Genomic DNA, 16,619 nt, shown 5'->3' on the forward strand with positions numbered 1-16,619 from the left:
TACAATTAAGGCTGCAGCGGCACCGCGAACAGACCAGTCGGGAGGAGCAAGCCAGATTCAGGCCAATCCGATGCGGGAAAAGAGCAGTCATTGTCTTCATTGACTTTCGATCTGCCTTTGACTGCGTCCACTGGCCAGCACTGTGGAAAGCACTGGAGACCGAACTTGTGCCTCAGAAAGTCATAAAACTCCTCCAGGAAAGCTACGCTGGGTCCTCCAGCCAAGTACGCATCCGTAATGAATTATCCGATGAGTTTACCATCCAAACTGGAGTCCGCCAGGGAGATGTTGTTTCTCCACTGCTTTTTAACATCGTAGTCGACGCCATCATGAGAAAGGTCTTCGAAGGCAGACAAGGAATCCAGTATGGTGAGGATGGCTTCCTGACTGATCTCATGTTCGCAGACGATAGTGGCATCCTGGCCGGCGACGACGCGGAGGCCACGGACGTCCTCTGCAACATCGCCAACATCGCCCAGCCATATGGATTGAAAATAAACATAGACAAGACGAAAGTGCTGACAACAGATGGATCGCAGACAAATGTGCAACTTGATGGTGTGCAGATCGAGCAGGTCCAAAAATTCAAATACCTGGAGAAGGAGAAGAAAGTGGCGTCCACAGTAGAGGTCCACAGTCGAATTGGTCAAGCAACCGCGGCATTTGCTTCCCTAAAGTGGTGCCTGTGGAAGCAAACCAACATCTCCAACAAGACCAAAATTCGACTCTTCAAAACTCTGATTTTGCCAATTCTCCTCTATGGATCCGAGACATGGACACTGCTCAAGCAAGACCTCAACAAACTTGAGGTCTTCCAAATGCGATGCCTGCGACAAATCCTACGAATTTCAATCCGAGACCGAATACGAAATGAGGAAATCCGTCGCCGGGGTGATCAACAGCCAACAATCGAGGAGCAAATTCAACAACGACGACTACAGTGGTTTGGTCACGTCTGCAGAATGGAAGGCAACCGGTTACCACACAAACTCCTCTGGTGCGATCGACCCACCCAGTGGAGAATCCAAAGAACGGCACCAAAGAAAACATGGCTCAAGCAGGTCGAAGATGATATCAGAAACCGTCAACTCAGCCTCGACGAGGCTAGAATAGCCGCCATGGATCGCCTTGCATGGAAACGCCTGCAAAATGAAATCCGACAACCATTGGCACCAGACCAAACGCCAGCTAGGGACCAAAGAAGAAGAAGAAAAAGGAAGACCCCGATGGCACTGGAGCCCCTGCCACTTCAAACTAGACACAAGATCAACTTAAAGCTCACCTACTTTATTATGAAGTATGCACAGTAAAATGAGAACCTCAGGCTCAGTATTTAGATATCTGTAGAGAAGATTCTTCATCCTAATGGCTCCAATGACACAATCCTTTCACTTGAATGCTTTACACTTCTATTCTTATTTCACTCCTAAACAGTATGCCCTTTTCACCTCTTAATTCACCTCTGGCTGCGCTGGTGAAAAATGTCAAAACCTACAGAGAATGCAGTTTGTTGTGCTTTTGCGAAACGTGGCTAACTACCACCATCCCAGATGCTAACGTGGAGCTACCCGGGTTTAGCACATTTAGAGCGGACAAAGATGCAAGTACCTGCGGGAAGCACAAAGGAGGAGGACTCACTTTCTATGTTAATACACGGTGGTGTAACTCTGGACATGTTAATGTCAAAGTTTCCACTTGCTGCAGGGACATCGAACTGTTGGCCGTAAGTTTTCGCCCCTATTACTTGCCCAGAGAGTTTGGACACGTCATTGTTGTTATTGTGTACATCCCTCCTCAGGCAGACCTGGAGACAGCGAGTGACATCATCCATTCTGCTGTTGCTAAGTTACAAACGCAGCACCCTGAGGCGCTTGTGCTAATCGCTGGAGACTTTAACCATGTGACGCTGGACAAAACATTACCTGCCTTCTCCCAGTATGTGGACTGTAACACCCGGGGAAATAACACTATTGATTTACTGTATGCAAACATTAAAGACGCATACAGCGCCACCCCGCTGCCTGCGCTTGGGAAAGAAGATCATAACCTGGTTCTGCTTCAGCCATACTACAAACCAAGAGTGAGGGTCCTACCTACATCCACACACACATTCAGGAAGTGGTCCCCGGAGGCAGAGAAGGCTCTGACAGAATGCTTTGGAACTACAGACTGGGATATCCTGCAGGGATCACATACTGAGAACATTGAGGAGGTTGTTGACTGCACTACCGATTACATCAACTTCTGTATGGACATTGTAGTTCCAGTAAGAACTGTACGCTGCTATGCTAACAACAAGCCATGGATTACAAGTGACATCAAGGGCCTTTTGAACCAGAAGAAAAGGGCTTTTAAAAGCGGTGATCAGCATGAGCTCAAACTCGTGCAGAAGGAACTCCGAGTCCAGCTCAGAGCGGTGAAGGAGCAGTACAGGAGAAAGTTGGAGCAGAAGTTGCAGAATAACAGCATGAAGGAAGTGTGGGAGGGGATGAAGATCATCACTGGCTGCAGCTCAAAGCGGGGTGCCACCATCAAGAGAGACGTGAAGAGAGCAAACCAAATTAACAACTTCTTTAACAGGTTTGACCACCCTAACCCACTCTCACTCTCACCTCGGAGTACTGCACCCTCCACACATCCTTCTGCTGATACCAAGCATAGGAGAGACATCCCCACCCATAATTACAACAGCGCAGGTGAGCAGAGAGCTGAGGAGACTTTGTGCCAGCAAAGCAGCGGGTCCAGATGGAGTATCGCCACGACTGCTGAAGGTCTGTGCATCGGAGTTGGGGGGTCCTCTACAGCGCATCTTCAACCTGAGCCTGGAACAGGGGAGAGTCCCGAGGCTTTGGAAAACATCTTGCATCACCCCAGTCCCAAAGGTATCACGTCCTAGTGAGCTGAATGACTTTCGGCCTGTTGCTCTGACATCACATGTGATGAAGACCATGGAGAGGCTGCTGCTTCACCACCTGAGGCCACAGGTTCAACTCGCCCTCGACCCTCTACAGTTTGCATATCAGAAGAAGGTGGGAGCGGAGGATGCCATCATCTATATGCTACACCGATCCCTCTCCCACTTGGATAGAGGCAATGGTGCTGTAAGAATTATGTTTCTAGACTTCTCTAGCGCTTTCAACACAATCCAACCTCTGCTACTTAGGGACAAGCTGACAAAGATGGGAGTAGATTCATACCTGGTGGCATGGATCATGGACTACCTTAAAGACAGACCTCAGTATGTGCATCTTGGGAACTGCACATCTGACATTGTGGTCAGCAACACAGGAGCGCCACAGGGGACTGTACTTTCTCCGGTCCTGTTCAGCCTATATACATCGGACTTCCAATACAATTCGGAGTCCTGCCACGTGCAAAAATTCGCTGATGACACTGCTATCGTGGGCTGCATCAGGAATGGGCAAGGAGGAGGAGTATAGGGACCTAATCAATGAGTTTGTTAAATGGTGCAACTCAAACCACCTACACCTGAACACCAGCAAAGCCAAGGAGCTGGTGGTGGATTTTAGGAGGCCCAGACCCCCAGACGCAGATGGTACAGACCTATAAATACCTGGGAGTGCAGCTGGATGATAAATTAGACTGGACTGCCAATACTGAATTTCTGTGTAAGAAAGGACAGAGCCGGTTATTCTTCCTTAAAAGGCTGGCGTCCTTCAACATCTGCAATAAGATGCTGCAGATGTTCTATCAGACGGTTGTGGCGAGCGCCCTCTTTTACGCGGTGGTGTGCTGGGGAGGCAGCATTAAGAAGAAAGACGCCTCACGCCTGGACAAACTAGTGAGGAAAGCAGGCTCTATTGTTGGCATGAAGCTGGACAGTTTAACATCTGTGGCACAGTGACAGGTGCTAAGCAGGCTTCTATCAATTATGGAGAATCCACTGCATCCACTAAACAGTGTCATCTCCAGACAGATGAGCAGCTTCAGTGACAGACTGCTGTCACTGTCCTGCTCCACTGACAGACTGAGAAGATTGTTCCTCCCCCAAACTATGCAACTCTTCAATTCCACCCGGGGGGTAAACGTTAACATTATAAAAAGTTATTGTCTGTTTTTACCTGCATTATTATCAATCTTTAATTTAATACTGTTTTTTTGTGTCAGTATGCTGCTGCTGGAGAATGTGAATTTCCCCTTGGGATTAATAAAGTATCTATCTATCTATCCATCTATCTAATTTATATAGTGTTAAAAGGTTATCTATGGTATGTTGGCTTCAAAGAGATTAAAGGGGTATGTGGTGTGTATTAGGCATGCAGCCACTGGCACGTTTAATGTTATGTCTTTTACATTCAGAACTGTACTTTCAATATTGATATTACAAAATATTAACAGAAAATAAGCAGCAAAAAATACCTATATAACAGAATTTGCTATTAGCTAAATGATGAATATTTAAATCTGCATCCTCCTAATTTTTCATATAAAACCTGTAATTAACTACCACTAAATTATAAACTTCCAAATGGACAAAATCTAACAGCATACAAAGTACTCCTAACAACTTTAGAAAGGTAGAACCCCATATGCTCATGACAGTGTATATACATTCTGGGACAATTTGAAGCCCATCAAGCACAGTGCAGAGAATCATATACAGTGGAACCTCTAGATAAGAGTTTAATTCGTTCCAGCACTGAGCTTGTATAGCGAATTTCTCGTATCTAGAACAAACTTCCCCATTGAAAATAATGGAAATCCAGTTAATCCGTTCCGCACCCCAAAAATATTAACATAAAAATCAATTTTCCTAACAAACAACACTGATAAATAATATATACTGTAGTCTACCTTTAATAAATGACACTGATAAATAATACAACTGATTATTAAAAAAATCAAAACAGATGTCCAAAGTGCAGTAGAGCATTCAATAAATCTTTAAATAAATAATCCTTAAAACAGTTGTGAAGTGGAGGTTTAAAATACACAAGAATAACAATCCTTTAACACGAGGTTAAAATGTCAACAGGAAGCAGTCTTTAAAAAACAGATGACAATCCCCGGTGCTTCTTCTCTGTTAGCGTCAGCGTCTCACCTGCTTCTCCCATGCGGGCTCTGCAACAGGCGAGACACTCTTAATGCAGCTGACCTTCTCTACACCGTCCTGCTTCAGCTGTTTGGCTCGCCTGTTCAGCTACACGCGAGCCTGCACTCGCTCGCTCTCCCGCATCGACTTCCTACTGCTGTTGCTTCCTGCTGCCTCCTCCTGCAACCTCCGTTCTCTCTCCTCTCTTTTCTTTTACTTCTTCTCCCCCTTAACTGGCTCGCGCTTCTCTATATATGCGGGGAGGACATGGCAGCTGCAGCCCATCAGCCACAGGAACAATCATGGATGTGGGCAGTTTCCTACCTATGCACTTAGGTGAGAAACGCAGACACCGCAGATCGCCCTGAGGCTCGCTACTGCTACCACGCCCCCTCGCTAAGCCACGAGCTATACCCACAGCCTGGCTCGTGGCTCGTTACGCGAGCCAATGCTTGTATTTAGATCTGAATTTTTCGCTCATACTTTCCTCGTATCTTGAATTTCACGTATACAGAGGTGATCGTATCTCGAGGTTCCACTGTAATTAGAACCAAAATTGATTGATTGTCAAGTGTAAATTGCAATCTCGCTTGAGGTTAAAAAAAAAAAAAGGGTCATAACCTCTAGTTCAATTATTTGATTATTAAATCTATTGCACAGTAGAGCATACATTTAAAGATCACTGAAAACAGCATATCAACTGTACCTTGTACAGTACATTAAAAGGTTTAGCTGTCTTTAAATATATATTTTTTATTTGTAAATGTTAAAAAAGGATTTTGAGCACCCTTCAACTATTGATTCTGCTAACATTTATGGACAACAATTATCTGCTGCCAACATAGTAATTCCTTTCATTAGAAAGCAAATTTTTTATAAAAGGATACAGATTTTAATATGATTCTAGAAAGCTTTGAAATAAAATTATAGCCACACCTACACATATGACCACTTAACAGTCATCTTAAGGCAGGTTCAAAACTAAACTTCATGTGTTTTTCAATAAGATGTTATAGATGTAAGAACATAACTGAAACTGCTAATAACTTTTCAATAGTGATTGGAAAAAATAATAAAACTTTGGCCAGTTAAATAATGCCAATAATTTGGTCTAATCAATATTTAATTCATGACAGGAAATTGCATTCCAAAATAATCCCTATTTCCCACTGAAATGATCAGAATATTTTCTAAGAAAAAACAAAGACAGTCAGTTTGAACTATTATTATGTGTAATACTGCATGTGGCTGCTGTATTTAGTGTGATTTTCCTGTTAATCCGGTAAGAATGATTGACTGATTAGCTAGATTCAGCATGGTGAACAGAAGTGCAATTGGTTTTAAGCATTTTAGCATTCTTTAAGTTGAAGGTTTGTATTAGGGGGTTCAAAAACTGTTCATAATTCTCTTAATAAAAATACATTTTAAAATTTGGTCAAGTAGAAATCTGATTATTAAAAGACTAGGGGGCTCCGCCCCCTGCTCGCTTCGCTCGCCAACCCCTGGCGTTGGGACATGACAAAGAGTGAGATGTATGAATTAGATATAGAATAGTGTGCAGCTTTGGATGATGCGCATACAAATAACAAATAGATTGTTTGGCATATATTAATGTTTTATTGGAATATTTCTTTGTATACAACATTAGTAGTAAAGATGGTGTCTTGTCCTTGAATGAGTCTTCCTTGGCATGGATTATTTATAATTTTAACTTTAACGTCAGATGACTGGCGAACACGTGAGAAGGCAACATAAAGTTGTCCATGTCCAAAAACGGGTTCAGAGAGGAAGATGCCAACCTTGTCCATGGTCTGTCCTTGTGATTTGTTGATGGTCATGGCAAATGCAGGTTTAATGGGGAACTGTCGCCGTTTCAATGTAAAAGGTAATTCCAGGTCAGAACTTGTAAGGTCAATTCTAGGAATGAGAACAGTATTGTTAGCATGTGATCCTGTAAGAACTGTTGCTTGAATAACATTGCGTGTCATGGTGTTGACGACTAACCGTGTGCCATTGCATAAACCCTGTTTTGTGTTAAGGTTTCTTAATAGCATGATTATTGTTCCGTTTTTAAGGGCAAGGTTGTGTTGTGGTAATCCGGCAGGGTTAATAGTGTTCAAATATTCTAAGGGGAAATTTATATGTTCATTGTCGTCATCAGAGTCAGCTTAGAAAGATTTGTGTCTCTCCAGGAAGTAATGAAATGACCTGGTTATTAATGTGATGAACATTAATATTTTTTGGACATAATATAGAGCGTTGTGTTAACAGGGGTATTTGGTCTAATGTGATTGCTGTTCCAAATATCTCTTTCACTAAGTCGTCTGAGATAAAGGATTGTGGAATCGAAATAATATCTGGGTGAAGTCCATCTGTATTTGTGAGTGTACCATTTCCCAGTTGTATTAGCCAACTGTTATATTCTGGATCTGGACATCGCATGTTTTGTACCAACTGTATTGTTTTAAAGCAATGCCAATTGTCTGCGTATTTTAAGGTGGACTGAACAATAGCTGAGCGCATGGCATGTGGAACAATAGCCAAGCATTGTCTAAAATCTCCTCCTAATAAAAGAACTTTTCCTCCAAAGGGAATATTATTATTCATCAACGTTTGTAGAAGTATATCAATGGTGCTGAGTAAGTGACTCCTAATAAAAGAACTTTTCCTCCAAAGGGAATATTATTATTCATCAACGTTTGTAGAAGTTTATCAATGGTGCTGAGTAAGTGACTGGATGCCATTGTACATTCATCAATAATTATCAGTTTTGCAAGACGGATGTCTCGGGCATTGCTACTATGAATGTTCATAGTGGATACTGATGTCTCTGTGATTGGGACCGGTATTTTGAATATTGAGTGACATGTACGACCATTTATTAACAGATTTGCTGCCACTCCGGTTGTAGCAGATGCGATAATCATCTGTTGTCTTGCAGCAAAGAAATGTATAAGTGTTTCATAAAGGTATGTTTTTCCGCTTCCTCCAGGGCCGTCAAGAAAGAAGCATTTGGGTATAGGGCTGTTGTCCTCCGTAGCATGAATAATTTTGTGAAAAGCATCAGATTGTAATTCATTTAAAGAGGAAAGCATAGTTTGTGCAATTTGTTCTTCTTGTTGTAGATCAATAGGTGTGGAATTTATATCCGGTAAGGAATCTGGAACATTTGGTAAATGGAAGTTTTCCAATGTATACCCAAGGAGCATAAGAGCCAATCGAATGTCGTGTAGTGCATAGGCTTCACAGTCGATGCAGGAATCATTTGTATCATGAAGCTTGTGGCAAATATCTTCAATCATTCCAATTTTGTTTGTATTCCAGAGGGTCAAAGGATCTGCTGGTGATGAGAAGGCACAGATATAAGCAAATAGTTGTCGAACTTGACTTGGCACTGAATAGGATATCGCATCGTGTAGAGTTTTTTGCCAAATTGTATCATCTAATAAATATCCTTTGTCATTTACCGCCTGTTGGAATGTCTGACAGAGTTTGATGGTGCGGCCATCCCGGACAGTTCTAATGTCGTGAAATGATGTAGCTCCAGTTTCATGTTGAAGAAGTAATCGAAGGTAAAACCTTTCCGGTTCTTTAATACTGACAGTGTACATTCGTCCTATGACATTATCACCGTGGTGATGTCGTTTTCTCCAGAAATTGCCATTGTCAATCCAAACATAGTGAACAGGTATTTCCCAATATTTCCAACGGTGAGCGTTGGGATCGTTTTGATTGAGTTTAAACCACGCGGTTAGTTTAGTATCTTTTGTGGCTGCTCTCTTTGCCGCTTGTACCTCATCACCTGCATGAAAACAGACAGTTTGTTCGTTCTCCAAATGAACCGGTAAGCGACATATTGTGTGGCTCTGATGGTGCATAGGAAAGCAAAATATTCTCCAAATGGCCTCTGGAGCACTGACGTACCGTGAATCAACATACATTCGAGTTTCATCGTGATCATTCGTTTCAGATATGGAGACATTAGCACAATCGTGTCCTTTGTATACGTATTTGAATAGATATTTAACGCTTTTTACTGTAGCGCAGATCTCCACATTTATATGGCAGTTGTACCGTAAACATAAATAAGGATTGTATGGAACGACCCAGCTGTTGTCAATTGAATGACCTGGACGAATTTGTAATTGAGTTGTCTTTCGTCTTCTATATTTAGGGTATCCATTTATATTACCAAGTGTAACGTTTTGGAAGTCTTTGGGGAAGCCTTTTGAACATTTTCCATTAAGCATACATGGACTGTTTGGATTTGTAGGGCCACATGGTGAATGAATCATATTCTTTATAACAATTTGAAAAAGGCGTGGAGAGGTGTCACGGTCTGGAATTTCAGCTTTGACTATTTTATCGATGTCAGATTCAGTGCGTAGTTTGGAATCCTCATCAAGTATTAGTAATATATGGGCGTGTGGTAAACCTCTCTTCTGAAACTCGATAACGTGGATAATGGCTGTGACAGTTCCAAATAGAGATTTTTGTTTGATATCTTGTAGGAGGTTATTCAGTTTAAGTCTAAAGACTCTTGCAACTAAATCAGGACGATGTTCGACTCTCTGCCACGGCTTAAGATTAGTTGTAATCTCTGTTCATTTAGGATTGCAGGTCATAGTGATAAACAGATCTGGTTTTCCAAATTTTCTTACGATAGCCATGGCATCTTGGTAATGTTGTTGCATATTGCATGGGCTGCCTTGAAAGGATGATGGTAGAACAACAGGTTTTCCAGCCGGGTGCTCCATGACGTCAGCATCCCGATTAATGTAGTCTAGCAGCGATTTGTATTTATCGGCTCTAAGCGAAGGCTGGTTGTTTTTTATCCACTGCAGATCATTTGATTCCGCTCTAACATAAACGTCAACGATGTATTGTTGAGTCAGCTTTCCTGCATTGAGTAATGGATTAAAGTCGTCCCTTACTGAGAGTCTGTAGGAGAAATATTCTTTCATGGATACATGTGATCGTCTCTGTGCCTGCTGTTTTTTAATTCTTGAAATTGTAGCACTCCATCCTTCCTGTCCAGTTGGAAATAATATGGGGTATGTTAAAGTATCAAGAAGCGGAAAGCAAATGTCTATGCGTTTGAATGTAGGTGTGTTGTTTTTATCAGGACATAAAAGTAGAACAATATCTCTGTGAAATGGAGGCTCACCATCTTTACTTTGAAAGACAATTGCCACTTCATTAACGACGGGTAGATTGTATCGTCTTGGATCTTGTTCTTTGTCCTTTATCAAGACCAAAGCAATTGTAGTTGCCGCTATACCTTCAGCATTTGCTTTTGTATTTGCCTCCTTTTCAACTTCATGTAGCATTTTTATAGACTTAGCTAATGGGTGATTGTTTATGACATGAGTGACGTTTCTCATTATAAGCTCTGTGCATTGTTTGTTTTCAGGAAGGTTCATGCGTTGATAGATGGCCTCATCCGGATCTAGGATGTAGATTTGTGCATATTTGCGTTGTTGATTTGTTTCAGGGTGCACTGTTCCAATGCGATGCAATATTTGTCCACATATGCGAAAGCAGTATGGGCCATTGCCTTTTGGTGGCCTGATATTTACTCCGGTAGATGCAAAAGCAAATGAACTATTGTAGGATCTAATGCAGTTCATAAAGTTTTTACTTTCAGACACATCGTTAGTTAGAAGCTTCTTTAGATATTCAGGATATGAATGTAAAGGAGGCAGTCTAATCTGACCTTTTTGACAACAACGTGTAAATTCATTATTTGTATTGCCAGTTGTTTCTTCTGTGAAGTTAAGTGAATGACAATGATTGCAAATGATTTCAGTCTACGCCGTGCATTGTTTGCATCGAGCCTTGTCCGTTTTTGTATGTCGGTCATTTGAGCTTTGCGATTTTCGTGTCTTGCTTTTTTTTTTCTGTCAGTTCATTTGCGCGTTGTTCACGTCTCCGTTCATTTATTCTGTCTCTTCGCTCACTTTTTTGTATGTCTGATACGCGAGCTCTTTCGGTTTGTAATCGTGCTTCTTTCGATGCAGCACTTTGACACGCGCGCTGAATGCGTCTACGTTCATTGTGTCTGTCCATTTCGACACGTCTCTGTAACGGTGTCACTTGTACTTTCCTTTTTTCGATCCGAGACATTTTCTCTCCCGGTGTTTCAGAAGCGCGGTTTATGCGCCGCCGTCTATTTTCTTGTTTCTTTCGTGTACGTGTGTTTGTTCCCGTTATCCTTTCCGAATCGTTTTGTACCCGTGAGCATGTATTCATGACTTGTTTCTTTCTCAGCATGCGAAATATGGATAAGTAATAAGGAGGATCGCACTCACTGTTAATATGTATCCTTTTCTGCAGTTGAACGGTTAATAGTGCTTTATTGAAAGGACATCCACCTATGCTGACACCTATGCCGACACCTATGCTGCCTAGTGTGAAGGTGTCGACGTTCACTGTCGAGTATGTGGCTTTGGGTGTCACTTCTTATGGATGTGTGGGGGGTATCGTTGTTGCGCGAGCGTTTTCTTTCTTTTTGTGTCCCTGTGTCTTGTTTGAATCCCCCTCTTTGTGTGTGTCCCGTCCCTTGTATGTGGCTTTGGGTGTCACTTCTTATGGATGTGTGGGGGGGATCGTTGTTGCGCGAGCGTTTTCTTTCTTTTTGTGTCCCTGTGTTTTGTTTGAATCCCCCTCTTTGTGTGTGTCCCGTCCCTTGCTTGTAAGGACTGTGGGGTGGTTTTGTGTTCTTTTTTATTGTCTTCCATGGGCTTGTTGAATGAATCCCCCTCTTTGTGTGTGTCCCGTCCCTTGCTTGTAGGGTCTGTGGGGTGGTTTTGTGTTCTTTTTTATTGTCTTCCATGGGCTTGTTGAATCCCCCTCTTGGTGTGTGTCCCGTCCAGTCCCGTCCCGTGCCTGTAGGGTGGGGGGGGGGGTTGTGGTCGTGCCTTGCTGTTGGGCGCTCGTCTGTTCTTTTTTTTGGTGTGTTTAGTTTCGTGTGCAATGTGTTTCGTGCTTTGCCCGCGTTTGTCAGCCGCCTTTGTCGCCCTCTTTTGTCCGCCTTTCTCCGACTCTCGCGGACTCTTTTTGCGCCTGCGCCTCTCGCGGACCCTCATCCGCCTCTCTCGCCCTCTTTTGTCCGCCTTTCTCGGCTCCTCAGCCGACTCTCGCGGACTCTTTGTTGCGCCGGCGCAGTACGTCTTCTCTCGCGGACTCTTTGTTGCGCCGGCGCAGTACGTCTTTTTGCAGCTACGGCCCATGGCCGGATGTGCCTGCGTCCATCATCCGGTTTAGCATTCTCGGTTAGTAATATGGATTATTCCCCTCATTCCAAGGGGTTAAACCATTTAATTGAAATAATAAAGGCAATTTTAAATTTTGTTGGATAAAAGTGAAAATGGTTGAAACTCAAAAATGAAAAAGATTACACACATGGTAACAATACTTTAAAAACGCAATCATAGAAACACAAACATAAAAATTAAATTATTCTCTGTTCACTCACAGTCTTGGTTTTTAATTGTCTGCTTGTGTGTTCTACATTAACTGCATTTTCATACTAATAAGGAGATCCCCATGATAGTTTTGATCTGCAAATCTAAGCACGGTGTATGTACAGTATAAACTAGTTGAGATAGACTTTAAATGACTGCTCAGTTGAATCATTTCAATCTTGTTCATCATGGTGCTGGAGATTAATTTCCTGCTGCTTGTTGGTCAGAAACACAAGTAAGCAGAGCATGGGCTAAAGAAGATGTCAAAAGTGCAGCACGGTGATGCTGGCTCATGTTGAGTCCAGTGTCCCTAATCTATACTAATAAAAGGCAAAGCCCTCACTGACTCACTGACTGACTGACTGATTCACTCCAACTTCCCGTGTAGGTAGAAGGCTGAAATTTGGCAGGCTCATTCCTTACAGCTTACTTACAAAAGTTAGGCAGGTGTCATTTCGAAATTCTACGCGTAATGGTCATAACTGGAACCTATTTTTTGTCCATATAGTCTAATGGAGGAGGCGGAGTCATGTATCACGTCATCACGTATTACGCCTCCTACGTAATCACGTGAAGTGAAAACAAGGAAGAGATTTACAGCACGAGTCAAATGCGGGAACGAAGGTAAATGACGTTAATTGTTGAGTGTCTTTTAATACTGTGTAAGCATACATATTAACAGATGTGCAATTAAACGTGTGCATTTACGGGGTGATTTCTCAGGCTTAAAAGGTCGCCTTTTATTAAAAAGGTAAATGCTGTTTTCATTCTGAAGGGCACAAACCACGTTAAGATTTCATGCTGAAGAGTAAGCTCAGCACACAGCTTGGTCATATTACAGCCGGAAGGGTGAACTGACAATATGATACACAAAGAGATCCTTAAGAAATAATTATTGATTCATTTTCCCTCAGTTTAAAAAGGTTTACTTTTCTTCTTAATAAAAATTTTAAAACAGTACTTCGCCACTGCGAAGCGCGAGTATTTTGATATATATCAAAATATATCGCGTCATCACGCCTCCCATGTAAGCACGTGAACTGACCCGCTGCCCTTCGCAATGCCATATTCGCGAGATACAAGTTTAATATATGTATATATATGTGGATGTATATATGTATATATATGTGGATGTGTATATCTATACATATTAATAAAAGGCAAAGCCCTCACTGACTGACTGACTGACTGACTGACTGACTGATCACTAATTCTCGAACTTCCCGTGTAGGTGGAAGGCTGAAATTTGGCAGGCTCATTCCTTACAGCTTACTTACAAAAGTTAGGCAGGTTTCATTTCGAAATTCTACGCGTAATGGTCATAACTGGAACATATTTTTTGTCCATATACTGTAATGGAGGAGGCGGAGTCACGTATCGTGTCATCACGCCTCCTACGTAATCACGTGAACTAAAAACAAGGAAGAGATTTACAGCACGAGTCAAACGCGGGAACGAAGGTAAATGACGTTAATTTTTGACTGTCTTTTAATACTGTGTAAGCATACATATTAACACATGTGCAATTAAACGTGTGCATTTACGGGGTGATTTCTCAGGCTTAAAAGCTCGCCTTTTACTAAAAAGGTAAATGCAAAACTATTTTCAATCAGTTTATTGAAACGCTCCCGTTAAGGATTGCAATAACATATTCGCGAGATAAAAGAACGAAGTAGGGGGAAATCAAGGAAGAGCCGCAAACAGCGAAGAGCAAAAAATTCATTAAACAATTGAGAAGGGAGCGAGTGAAGCATACAAGCATGTTCATAAGGGAAACAAAGCACGATGTAAAACATAAGTTTAAATTAAGTTTATAGAAACGCTCCCGCTGCGGATTGCAAGAACATATTCGCGAGATAAAAGTTTAATGAGAAGACACGAGGTATAAACGAACCACACGCCGTGGCGCAACGTTAGGGGCAACAGTTTCAACCATTCTATGATCTGCTTCTCGCAACTGAAAGACGGCACATGGCGGATGTTAGCCGACTTGCTGACCGCAACGTTAGGGGCTTCAACTCTGGCGCTGACGCCACATCTCAGTGCCAACAGTTTGCAGACTCTACTTAAAAGACACGCCCTCCTCACTGGACAGTTAAAAAGACCAATCAAACTAACGATGACATGAAGTATTACCCAATCAAAAGTAGGAAAGGAGGCATCTTCATAAAATGTGTGTGGGATGATTTGCATGAGACGCTGCTTTAAAAAAAATGATAAAAAAAATACGGACAAATCCCGTCCCGTATTGATTCAAAACGGGACGCGCAATTTCATTCTCAAATGCGGCACGATTCCGTATTTTAAAGGACGGGTGTCAACCCTACAGTGCCAGGTAACCACCCATACAATCAGATTGTGATTCAGACTAGGAATGCAATGAATGTAATTACCCCGATCTACATACAAGGCGAAAGTCTTGCAACATTCAAAGATGATGGTTTGGGATAAGTTCACCATACAACATAAAAGAGCTATGAAGCCTTGAACCGAAAAAAAGCAAGATCTCAGAGATCGTAAAAAAAAAATAGGAGGTAATGTCGTTTTACTCGCTGTAGATTTTAGTCAAACATTACCAGTTATTCCACGAGGGAGACCAGCAGATGAACTCAATGCGTGTTTAAAATCCATGCTTCTCCCACGCTCGGTTATATGTCGCGTGTTCTCGGGTAGGTGCACCAAAAAATGTATACATTTAAGCATGTAATGGGCAAACAAAAAATGAGGTATACCCGAAGGCACTGCAGTAGTACTTAAGTACTTAATGTACCTTTACTTCTTAAATGTTAATGTTTTACTGTTTAATAATTTATACGCTTCTTATATGTTGTTCAAATTCTTTTATCAAAATACCAGTGACAGCGCAATGCACGATAACATGGAGTGAATACACCATACGCATCCGCCCACGGCCGCCCTGGTGTGCGCAGATAGGAGTTGATTCTACAATAAAAATAAAATAAAGATTAAAGAGTAATACAATCATCACCCATAAAGCGGATAGTAGACGTGACGTACTATATGTGTACCAGATTTCAAGTCAATAGGTGAAACGGTTTACGAGCTACAGGTGATTTAAAATCCTGGACAGACACAAAATTGCCACGGTAGCAAAATTACAGAAGAAGATTTTACTGTTTAATAATTTATATTTATTTGAAATGTGCTTCTTATATATTACTTCATATTCTCATATGATAATGATGTTAATATTTATATTGATTTCTATGTTATTGAAACTGCATGTATGTGTGTATATGTGTATATATATATATTATATATATATATATATATATATATATATATATATATATATATATATATATATACTAACAAAATACCCGCGCTTCGCAGCGGAGAAGTAGTGTGTTAAAGAGGTTATGAAAAAAAAGGAAACATTTTAAAAATAACGTAAAATGATTGTCAATGTAATTGTGTTGTCATTGTTATAAGTGTTGCTGTCTTTTATATATATATATATATATATATATATATATATATATATATATATATATATTATATATATAATATGCACACACACATAAACATTTATATACATATACATATATATACATATCTACATATACACATATCTACATATATATACACACATACATAAACACACACATAAGACTTATTGACTGAAACGGGCTTTCACGAAAAAAGTTAGGGCTTTGCTACAGGATACACCCTCCACAAGTTAACCAAGTAAAAATAAAATATATATTTCTGTTTTATTTAAACCTTTTAAGTTCATATGCATAGCCCCATTTGGCTGTTTAATTTTTTTTTTCTTTCTTCAGTAATATTTAATCTCCCTTAAAGAAAAACAACATATCCATTTTACTTTTTTTGTATCTCTGTAGTAATATTTTAGTGTAAAAGAATAACCAGTATTTAAACCTTTTATGTTACTTTATACATTTTATTTTACACAATGTTGAAAAATTAATAAGAAAGCTACAAATTTTGGCAGCTGCTGCTTTCATTTTCAATGAAATGAAAAAAGCTCTCCAAGAGAAAACGCAATGAAGAAGAAACAGTTTGCACTATCTAAAAATCAGAAACCCTCATTTATAAAAGTTTGCTGCAGATGACTT

This window comes from Erpetoichthys calabaricus, chromosome 2 (assembly GCF_900747795.2).
Source record: "Erpetoichthys calabaricus chromosome 2, fErpCal1.3, whole genome shotgun sequence".
Lineage (NCBI taxonomy): Eukaryota > Metazoa > Chordata > Cladistia > Polypteriformes > Polypteridae > Erpetoichthys > Erpetoichthys calabaricus.